At 32.1% G+C, this 11,370-nt stretch overlaps 1 pseudogene; it reads right to left on the minus strand.

Moving 5' to 3' along the window:
• Window positions 1–787: 787 nt before the first annotated feature.
• LOC139497563 (uncharacterized) lies at window positions 788–7,524 on the minus strand (annotated as a pseudogene).
• Between the last annotated feature and the right edge of the window lie 3,846 nt (window positions 7,525–11,370).

The raw sequence follows: 11,370 nt of genomic DNA on the forward strand, positions 1-11,370 counted from the left end.
AATAATACCCCATCTGAATACACATTATTTTTTTTTTGTCATTTTAGTGAACAAAAAATTTCATAATTTATCACAAAAAATAGCCCAAATTCCAACTTTTACCAAAAAAATACTAAACTTCCCTAATTAAACTTTTTTTTAAAACTTAGCAAACATGTGGACCTACATAACATTAACATTTTAAGCCAAAACAAATTGGAGGTAGGTGCGCATATAAGAAAGTTTATGCCATTTAACGATCCCTCACCCACAAATCACATATTATGAAAAAAAAATCCCATTAAAAACAGCAGATTTCTTAATTTTTTTCTTCAGTAATCAAGTTTAAACATTAATTTGTGGGTTTTATCTGCTAAATACATTGTTCTTTGGCATAAATAAAATAATAAAGAACACATGCTTTGCTATTTTTGTAATTTTCTGGAAATTTATCATAAAAATAACCCTTAATTCCAAAATTTTCTCTACAAATAATTTACTTCCAGCATTAAGATTCTTTCAGTGTTAATATACAAAAGAACCAATATAAAATTTACATTGCAAGCCCTCGGAAATAGGTGCTTGGTGTGCATACAAGACAGTTTCATGTTGATTATCTCATAAAAAAAATAAATTAGGATATATGTTTTGCTAGCTAATGCTTATTTCTTTCACACTTTTTATATCCCCTGAATTTTAATGATTATAACGTAAGACCAGATATATAAATGATGAAGTAATGGCATATAAAAAAAAGTCTGAGGAATTACAATGGCAAAATGACTAAAATTAGAAAGCATGTGTTGATGACTTGGTAACAATACCCCACTCATATTTCAAAGTATTAGAAAACAGATTTCAGAAATTATCTCATTTCACATCTCATCCCTGTTGACCTGCTGTCCAACATTAAAAATTAGACCACATAAATGGATTAACTTAAAGTCATTAATAAATTAACTTTCAGTCAAGTGTTGTTTGATAAAGTTTGAAACAGCATGGATAATCTTTGACGACTTTGTCACTCTTGTTCCCTGGTTACAACATTCCTCTGAAAATAGTTGTCTAATTCCTTCTTCCTGGCCTCTGGAAAATGCTAGTAGAAGTGAAGATTTGTTTAAATATGAGCAATTCCAATGCTTATTACTTTCTGATCAATAAATTCCTTTAGTGATAGAAGGTTTAACTTGGTCAAAATAATTTGGTCATGAGAAAAATATGCTGCCTGTATAGTGAAAGTTGCATTGGAAAATTTAGGATCAGCTATTCTAATATTTGAGAAATCCAATAGTTTTTGAAGGTAAATCACACCTTCTAGTGCATCATGTGCATCATAATTGCAATTCATAAGAATTTTTATCAAGTTAACTTGACTAAAAGACTTGAGATCTGGATTGTTAATTTTAAAAAGCAGCCTGGTATCTACAAATCCTTCTACACATTTTTTCAATTCTTCAGTCTTTCCAACAGATTTAAGGGTATTAATTAAAATGGGGCAATCAAAGGTCTTAAGGTTATGGCCTGTGAGGTAGATGTTATGACCTGCAGCTTTAAGAAATTCGTTGAAGATTCCACAAGTTTTCCTTGGTGGAACATACGTCCATTTCTCATAGTAAGACCGGTTATCTCACTGGATTGACTGGAAATGGGTAATTTTGGTATTACGTAGGAAGTCCAGTGAGATTTTCCATTGACTGCTGCAATCTGTGTTATATGTGAGTCCCTTGCTATAAAAAAACCCAATATTTTAATTTTAATACATTACCAAGTGCAAGTGTTTAGAGATAAAAGTGGTTCATGCAACTGTCACCATCAGTCATTGGTTTCTTTTTTAAATAGATATAGTTTTATGGCAAATATAAGGGAAAATCTTCTCAAGTTGAACTATTTTAGAAATATATATGAGAAATGCAGTTTTATACTCATTTGATAAATCTACCCATCTAAAAGAGGGACGAAAGATACCAAAGGGACAGTCAAACTCATAAATCTAAAACAAACTGACAACGCCATGGCTAAAAATGAAAAAGACAAACAGAAAAACAATAGTACACATGACACAACATAGAAAACTAAAGAATAAACAACACGAACCCAACCAAAAACTAGGGGTGATCTCAGGTGCTCCGGAAGGGTAAGCAGATCCTGCTTCACATGTGGCACCCGTCGTGTTGCTTATGTGATTACAAATCCGGTAAATAGTCTAATTCGGTAGGTCACATTCATGAAAGGCAAGGGGACTATGTTGATAAAGCAACAATTCATTCATAAAGTATATACCAGTCTTATATAATTACAGCATCAGTTTATCTAGCATATTGTTGAAGGTCACATGTTTGCCTTTAATTGATAACATTAACTTTATTTGAACCATGGTGGATAAATAAGCCTCATTGTCAATTATATCAAACATCCTCATTTTTCATATTCTAATGAATGTTGATGTTGCTAAGTCTTTATAGTTTTCTATGTTGTTTCTTGTGTACTATTATTTGTCTGTTTGTCTTTTTTCATTTTTAGCCATCTTATTGTCAGTTTATTTTCAATTTATGAGTTTGACTGTTCCTCTGGTATCTTTTATCCTTTTTTTTTGCACTAGTGCAAACAGAGCTTCTATCTAACATGTAAACAATGTAATCAGTGACAAAAATATATTTTTTTAAAAAGTTTGTTATTCTTTACTATCATAGGTCAAAGTGTTATATTGCAAGAATATTGATAATATCATACATCTTTATATTGTACTTGGATTTGTTATTAACATTTGAGCTTGTGTAATATGAAATTTTACCCTATCTTCACCAGTATTCATGCAATAACCTTGAACTATGTCATTAAATCAACAAATTATATACCTAAACTAGTGGTTTCCAAGTCAAAGCAAATAACTTTTGCAGTATTTGGAATATTGCAGTGACCTTCTGGTGGAACAGGTGCTGAAGGAATTTCACTTGGTGGTCCTGCAAATCAATTTCACAGCGGTAACTTGTGCCCTCACACATCTCTTTAACTGCATTTATCTTCACCCTTCAAAAATAACATTTTAATTGAAAGTCATTCTAGCCTTTGTTAAAACAATAAATAATGTCAAATGATAATAATTTAGGTTTACTTTGACACTAATGTCAATGTAGTTGCAAAATTCATTTCTAAAACATTTGTTGCATTTGAAAGGTTGATAGAATTTGTAATGCTTTTTATTCTTTCCATGATCCTCAAGTTTCTATATTCAGGTAATGAAAAACAATTTAGTACTATTTTCTCTTATATTTATGAAATGACCACCCGTACGAAATTTTAAGGAGTATAACGCCTGGAAATAAAGCGTAAACCAGACCTTCATGTATGATGTCGGAGCTGGAAAAGTAAATTTGTAGTCCTTACATGCGTAGTACTAAGAGGTCAATTTACCAGTCATTGTGAATCCACTGACATACATATAAATCTCCCTCATTTTTTTTTAAATGCAGTTAAAATAATTATTGACCTTCTGTTTCGTAGCTGGATCCTTCTGATTTTTTCTTTCCTGGTAATGCTTATTGCTCTCCTGTTCCTTGCTTGTGAAGGTCTCTAAGTATTGCAAGTCGTTTTGTATGAACACCTGGAGAAAAGCCTATGTTGTAGTTGACCTGAAAAATATATTTATTCTATATCTTTGACAATAAGTGAAGTGCTGTGAGCTTACTATCATAGATGTAACTTTTCTTTATTGCAGGTATCTTTTTATTCAGTTGTTTTTATTGTTAAGTATTTACTTGTTTATCCACACATTTTAGACCACGTAATGTCAATAACATGATGTTTGCAGTGAACATTGTTTAAAATTATATGCTTATCATATGTAGACAATATTTAATTATTCATGACGACCTCTTCAACCTGTCTTTGTTTCCTATGTAAAAAGCGAAGCATGAAACAACTTTTAATAACCTTTTTTCTTTAACAAATATTGAAAAAAATATTTAGTAGTTAATCTTTTTTGTTTACAATCTCTAAATATTATGCGTAATGAAGATGTATTAATCCATACTCAAACTAATTCCTTCACCATGAGATAGGTTTTAACATCATTTTGTTGAGCTATAATATTACTCAACCAGATATGAGTTTTCCCCAATATGTCTTACTTTTTCTCTTTTGTATGTTTTCTCAATGACATATACTCCTCATCTCCTTTTTCCCATATAACTTGCTATAAGTAACATGCATACCCTCATCAAATAGTACTGTCCATAATTTTTCTGTGCAACTGATGCAGCAACCCTCACATTCAGACTTGATGAGCCGCTATAAATATGAGATTTTGGCGCTTTTGATGCAACACTCTTGTTGAAACTCTCGTTTCCCTGGGTACTACCTAACAACTTTTGGCTCTGTTTCTTATATCCTTTCATTAGACCCATCAAGTCAGTCTGAAGAGGTATATCCTTTAAAGGCTTTCCAAAAGGTAAAGAAGAATATTTTTTGAAGCATTTTCTTTGTGTAAACACCATGATTTGTCACAAAATGAGTGGTCACCAAAAGGATGTCTTCCAACAGCCTCCAAACCTTTCTCTACCCCTTTAGAGTTGTCTTGATTTTGGCACAGCATATAGGTAAGGCAGTTTATCAAGTATGTGATTACCTTTGGTGTAAGTTTCTTATGTTTTGCTTTAAGCTGGTAAAGTGCGTTTGCAATATTCTTTTTAACATGATTCTTGTCAGTCATTTTTTTTAATATTGGGATCAACAGATTTTCTTAGTCTTGCTATTGTAGTAGTATCGTCATCTGCTATGATTGTACCAACATTAGTCAATTTGCTTTTGATACTTTGGACCATTTCTACTACCATGTCTTGCTCCATTGCCATCCCAGTTCATTCTGCAGTCATGTGACTTTGCCTGTACTCCTTTTCTGGTTGCTTTATCACACATTTTACAATACTTGCTGCGGACACTGAACCCTAAAACTTTTCCTGTTTCTGTACCAATCATGGAACAGTGACCTGTAATTCAAAATATCAACTTTATTGTACAGCAATAAAATAATTCAGGTTTGATTTGAATTGTGTGCAGCGAAATTTAACTTTTTGTAAAGGGGGGCTTACTGACATAAGGGGGGCACTCCAGTCATGCTTCAGTGATTCCCTGTATACTCAACCAAATTTTTCCCAAGAAAGAGGGGCCTGGGCCCCTCAGAGCCCCCTTAGATCTGCCTATGATCACTACTCTCATAAGACACTTAATACAGGGATTAGATGTAATATATTGAACTAGGACGAAGTCTGAGTGTCAATATAATCTTAAAAGTCCATACATAATGTACTGACTGAGTGAAAGCCCTGAATTTTCATATTACATATGTAAGTAATGTATTAGGCAAAAAGTGTACAATATGCGCTATATGTTCTTTCTGTGTGTTTTTAATTAAAAAAAATTTGCAAGAATGATAACATATAAAAAATAGATGTGGTATGATTGCCATTGAGACAACTCTCTACAAGAGACCAAAATGACACAGAAATATCCAGTGCAAAACTTTATTTCTTATTGTCTGCTGGAGCACTTCCTCTGTGGTTGTTATATGTGTGACGTCATGATATGAAAGCACGGGTTTTTTTTAATTGACCACCACTATACATATAAATTGATAAATAGCGTCAATAAACGTAAAGTTGAAACAAAGCTAAGGAAATATGTATAGAAAATAACCTCTGAAACTCGTAATTGATATATATCCAATGAAAACAGTAGAATGCTACACCATATGTATTATTGGATATTATGAAAATAATAATTTTATGTTGGTTTTCCATTTTCAAATTTACATCTGTAGCTAATTGAAAAAAAGAAAACCTTAGTAACATGAGAATTTTCACATTATGCCATGCACCATCAACATGGTCATCACAGTCGACTCATTACTGTCAAATTTCCTGGAAAAAATATCTGTATACTGTAACAATGATATTTTTAATTTTTTTAGCTGAAAACATAGAAGAAAATGTTCTTTTAAGGTTAGAGTAACCAGCTCAAATAGTTTGATATAGACTGATTTGGGCATGAAAATTACATAATTTAATTCTTTAAACTTATCATTCCAGATGGTGTAAATATTTACAACAGCATCAATGGAACACAGATATCATTTACTGCTGAACTGCTTTGAATAAGAGTTGTTCCCCTTTGTCCAATATCTAGTGTGGTCTAACCAACTTGCTTCACCAAACATCAGCATTGCAAGACTGTTTCTAAAACGCTACAATTTCAAATTATGTTTACTTTTGCAACCTTTTTATATTGTTTATATAAAATGTGGTAAATGTGGAACTCACTGTTTAGTGATATCAATTTCTTGAGATAAACATTCAGCTATAGAAGTCTCTGCTACTGTTTCAATGGCACTTCCAGATTCCCTTTGTCTTGCACTAAGTAAAGTATTACTCACCGGTGGGATATTTAGAGCAGTTAAAAAGGAATTAACTTGTCTACCACCAATTCCAGTATGCACCATTGCTGAAAGTACACATACAATGTTCAATAATTACAAACTATTCAATATTTATGAAAACTGAGATGAACATAAACTAAAATCAAACCAAAAAGATCAGAGTGCCCAAAATTACATATATTTTATCTATACAAGGACAATTACTGTAAACTTCACATTTTTATCTAATAAAAAAGAAATCAATTTATCTTATATATATTGGCTTTAGAAAAAATACAACATAATTTCCAACATAATTAATATTTTCATGAGGCATTACTCTTTTTAAAAGTTTAAACAATTTAATTTACACTGATTTTTTAAATTTTCTAGCTATATAGGCATAAAACTTTGATAGAAATTTGGCAAGAATTGTACACCTTAGAACACTATATTTAACAATAAAATAGCCCTAAAAGTAATATTCATAAGAGACTGAATCTTTTAAAAAAACTGTTGATCATCACAACTTTTCAAAGGTAGCACAGAAATAAACCTTTGATAATGTTGTTATTTATAAAAATCTGGCAAGAATTGTACATGTGATAGCACATACCTGTAGCTAATTTTGTGTTGGCATCCCATATTTTGTCATGTCTTTTTCCAGTGTGAACATTGTTCATGTGCTGACATCTTATATTATTACATGGTATCTAAAAAGAATAGAATAAAATGATCAGTTTAAACATTATGACAGAGTGTTTGCAATTAATCAGTGCATAATTATTTGGTACAGTCTATAAACTGTAGTAATAACATTTTTTAATGAAAATTACGAAATTCAGTGGATTTATGAGTAAAAATCCACTTATTTTTTTACAGGGATAATCTAACATATGAAAGCTGTAGTCCTCATGCATGTCATGCAGATTCAGTGTTCTCAAAATAAAACCTTGCTACATTTGTAATAAGTGCATTGTAAATTTTTTGTATCTTGGTAAAAAAAATGTGTCAAACTTGTGGGTTCTGTGGTAAAAATAGGTGTACAATTAACAGTACACCAAAGTTAAAGATAGTACCTTGACGTACAATGGTTTACTTTTATATAATGTAAACTCAGAAATAATTGTGTGCATTTATTATTGTGATTTTATCATTTACAGCTAATTTCCTACTGCTTGTAGAGTAAAAGTTTGGTTGGATTGCTTGCTTTGTTTGTATAATTGTTTATTTAAGCTTTGTAATTAAGATTGACATCTTCATATAGGTGTGTAAACCTGCATATTATATGATATTTAAATTCAATTGGATGTTATCCCGTTATAATTATACAAACAATGCAAGAAAGCTAACCAAAGTGTTGCTCTACATGCATTAGGAAATTAGCTGTAAGACTATAATGCGTTTTCAATTTTTGCGACACGAAAAAAAAATACTGTTTAATTGAAATAAAATATTTGAAAATGTGAGTTTAAATTATTGAGATTAAAACCCAGTTGTATTTGTTTCAATAACAGAAACATCGCAATAATTTCTGAATTAACGGTATTATTACTTGGATATAGAGAGTTGTCTAATTGGCATTCATACCACATCTTCCTATATCTAAGTATGCAAATAAACAACAAACTAAGAATCTTAAATTCTGGTTATAACATTTCTACCTTGATGAATCTATTTTTACTATGGTTGGTGGGTGCTCAGTAAGGAGCTTTTAATTTTGTCTTGTTAAACATGATATATACTTATTATAAAAATATGGTAATTGTCAATTGAGGGGGGATAGCAACTTTATCCGGACTACCGGATCTGGTATTTTAAGCTCTGGATTTTGGGATTGACCTTTTCAGGATTTTGGAATTCTTTTTTCGAATTTTGGGATGTTGGGATTTAAATTTATTCTATTCTAACTCGGGACCTCAGGTCTTCATGTTTTAAGCCCGGGATTTCGGGATCAGGACCCCTTCTACCCTCTTCTCAATTGGTACTGCTGAAAATATTTTTTTTAATAATTTATGTCTCGTAAAAGCAGACATACCGACTTCTATAAACCTGACGGTGTTGTACAATCAGACTGCCAAAATCGAGTATCATGACCGAGTATCCGAGTATTAAATTTCAGATCTTTTGACATACCTAGTATATATAGACACAAAATGTGAAGATATTGAAAAGTATGTGCATTCATGTATTTAAACACATGTTCGTATTCGGCAGCTACGGCGTTCCATAAAGTAGTCTCTTTAGCAAAACAGCGCATGTCTATAAGATCACGTGTAACTTCGTGCAAAGTTAGTAACTCGTGCGCACAAGTTGTGTAACTTGTGCGCATAAGTTAGTAACTCGTGCGCACAAGTTGTATAATTTGTGCGTACAAGTTGTGATTTTTTTTGCATGGCACTCCAGGGCTTTCGTATCAGTGTACTAGGAACACTTTCTTGTTATATAGTTTTTTTAAATCAATTACATGCGCGTAACTATGTTTACGTCAAAACGCCCGGGCGTACACTTCAATTTTGAAAAAAAATAATTTTAATCTAGATAAAAATACAAATTACTTATAAATAGTACACCAGCCCTGTAAAAATTTTTCAATTGCGAATAAAAGTGACGAATTTTACTTATCGAACAAAAGGTATCATATTATATAGATTTGTTTCTCAAAGTCTGAATCTACTAGTTGCGAATCTTCAGAGAATTCTACCAACTTTCCTTCTATTTAAATGAATTCATTATATTCTATGATTCGATATGTGGTTTGCATTTTTGTCAAGCCTGTGACATTTCTATATGTCGCAAAAGCAAGACATATGCGATTTTAAATTTCGTCGTTGGTGTCACTCTTGACCCTCCCTCTTTAGGATAAGATGGACAGAAACTGTGCATGACAAAAAGAGTATCCAGAGCATAATGATGAAATTATCTGTTTAATTTTGCCATATTTAGAATAAAAAAAATCTTGTTGCACAAGAAGATACAGTCTGGGATAAAAGTTTGTTATAGATCAATTACTTTGTCAAACCTTTTTTGGATTTTATGATGGAAGAAGCTTTTTTCTGATTAATGTCTGAATCAAACATTTTGATTTAAGCATTTTTTTTTCTTCCATTGTTTCTGTATTAATCTGACAGAAGGACTTATCTTTTCGCAATTTAACGATCTGGGACTTTTTCACATGAATTTATAAACCTTAATAGATTTTCGTTAAAATTGGGTTGAGTCGATATTCCATGAAAAGTAGTAAAAACATCTAAAAAAAAAATTTTTTTTTAAATCCTGTAAAAGATAGATAAATGCATTCACTTTACGCGGGGAGAAATTCCAGTCGAGAACCAGGATTCAACAGAAATCTTCAGAACATTAATTATTTCATGTTCTTTAACGACAATTACCCCATGGCTCCTTTTGAACATTATTTTTAAGAAACTGTTAGACTTTTCTCTATACCCAATGACCATTAAATTCCAAAACAACACGATGAATAAACTAAACATTAAAATAAACCATTTAAATTCTTTAAGTATGTTGCTATTGATGAGAATTTTCAATAACGGGAACGGTATCTCATTCTTGATAACCTGTTAGCTTACGGGGGCTTCGCCACGTTGAACCAACTACCAACAGGTGCTATGACTTGGGCACTCAGACCCCTCGTCGAGGTTCGGGCGTACACGTAACAAACACCTAGCTACGCCACTGAATTATCATTTAGTTTCAATGATTATTTTTATAAATGAGATGGTCAACGACTTTGGCGGCGACCTATGATACTTTATATTTTGAAGTATAAGATCTTCTTGATGTTTTTAACATTACGGGTTTTGTCAAATGGTTTTTGTTGAATACATTCTTTCTTCTTCAACACGGCCGGCACTCGGCTAACCGAAAGATTGGTCTGTTAATCTATATTGAGTATACGGTTATATCGGCGGTCGGTCTGTTAATCGGGATGGCTAAAGTCTGTTAATCAGGTGTTATCGAGAAAATCATTGCAAGTTTAGTATGTTTTATTATATAAAATTGAGAAAGGAAATGGGGAATGTGTCAAAGCGACAACAACCCGACCATAGAGCAGACAACAGCCGAAGGTCACAAATGGGTCTTCAATGTAGCGAGAAACTCCCGCACCCGTAGGTGTCCTTCAGCTGGTCCCTAAAAAATACGTATACTAGTACAGTGATAATGGACGTCATACTAAACTCCAAATTATACAGAAGAAACTAAAATTAAAAATCATACAAGACTAACAACGGCCAGAGGCTCCTGACTTTGGACAGGCGCAAAATTGCGGCGGGGTTAAACATGTTTATGATATCTCAACCCTCCCCCTATACCTCTAGCCAATGTAGAAAAGTAAACGCATAACAATAACTTTTTTAATATATTTTTATCATAAAAATTATTCATGTCTGACAAAACAATTCAATGTACTGAATCCAGTGGTGTAATTATTTTTGGCTAGCTCTATTTGATAAACGATCTATAAAATGAAAAGGCTGGTATCTCATCAATAAATTTATACACATTTTACACACACACAAAATGTACACAAAATGACACGTTGGTTGAATTTACTCCCATGCAATATTTTGAACATCGAAAAAAGACAGGCATTATGTTTGTTAACCTTATCAATATCATTGTGTGAAAAATCTTATCGAATATCTGTATATTGGTGACATTAATCAATGTGTAGTTAAAACCTGGTCTGTTAATGGGTCGGATGTATAAAACACCGGTCTGTTAATTGGTCTGTTAAGAGTTATGAATAGCAATAAACGTTTAATTCGATTACTATATGGGCCCGCCAAGGTGTTATCGGATGAAATGGGTAGGCTCAAGATGAGCGGCTAAAACATACGGAAAAACACATGATCAATGAAACACAAAATATACGGAAACAACACATGAACAATGAATAATTTAGACGATGGAAATTGAAAATTGATAAAAATGGTTTCAAAAAGGTGTAATATTAAACT

The sequence above is a fragment of the Mytilus edulis genome, chromosome 12 (genome assembly GCF_963676685.1).
Source record: "Mytilus edulis chromosome 12, xbMytEdul2.2, whole genome shotgun sequence".
NCBI classification, from domain to species: Eukaryota; Metazoa; Mollusca; class Bivalvia; order Mytilida; family Mytilidae; genus Mytilus; species Mytilus edulis.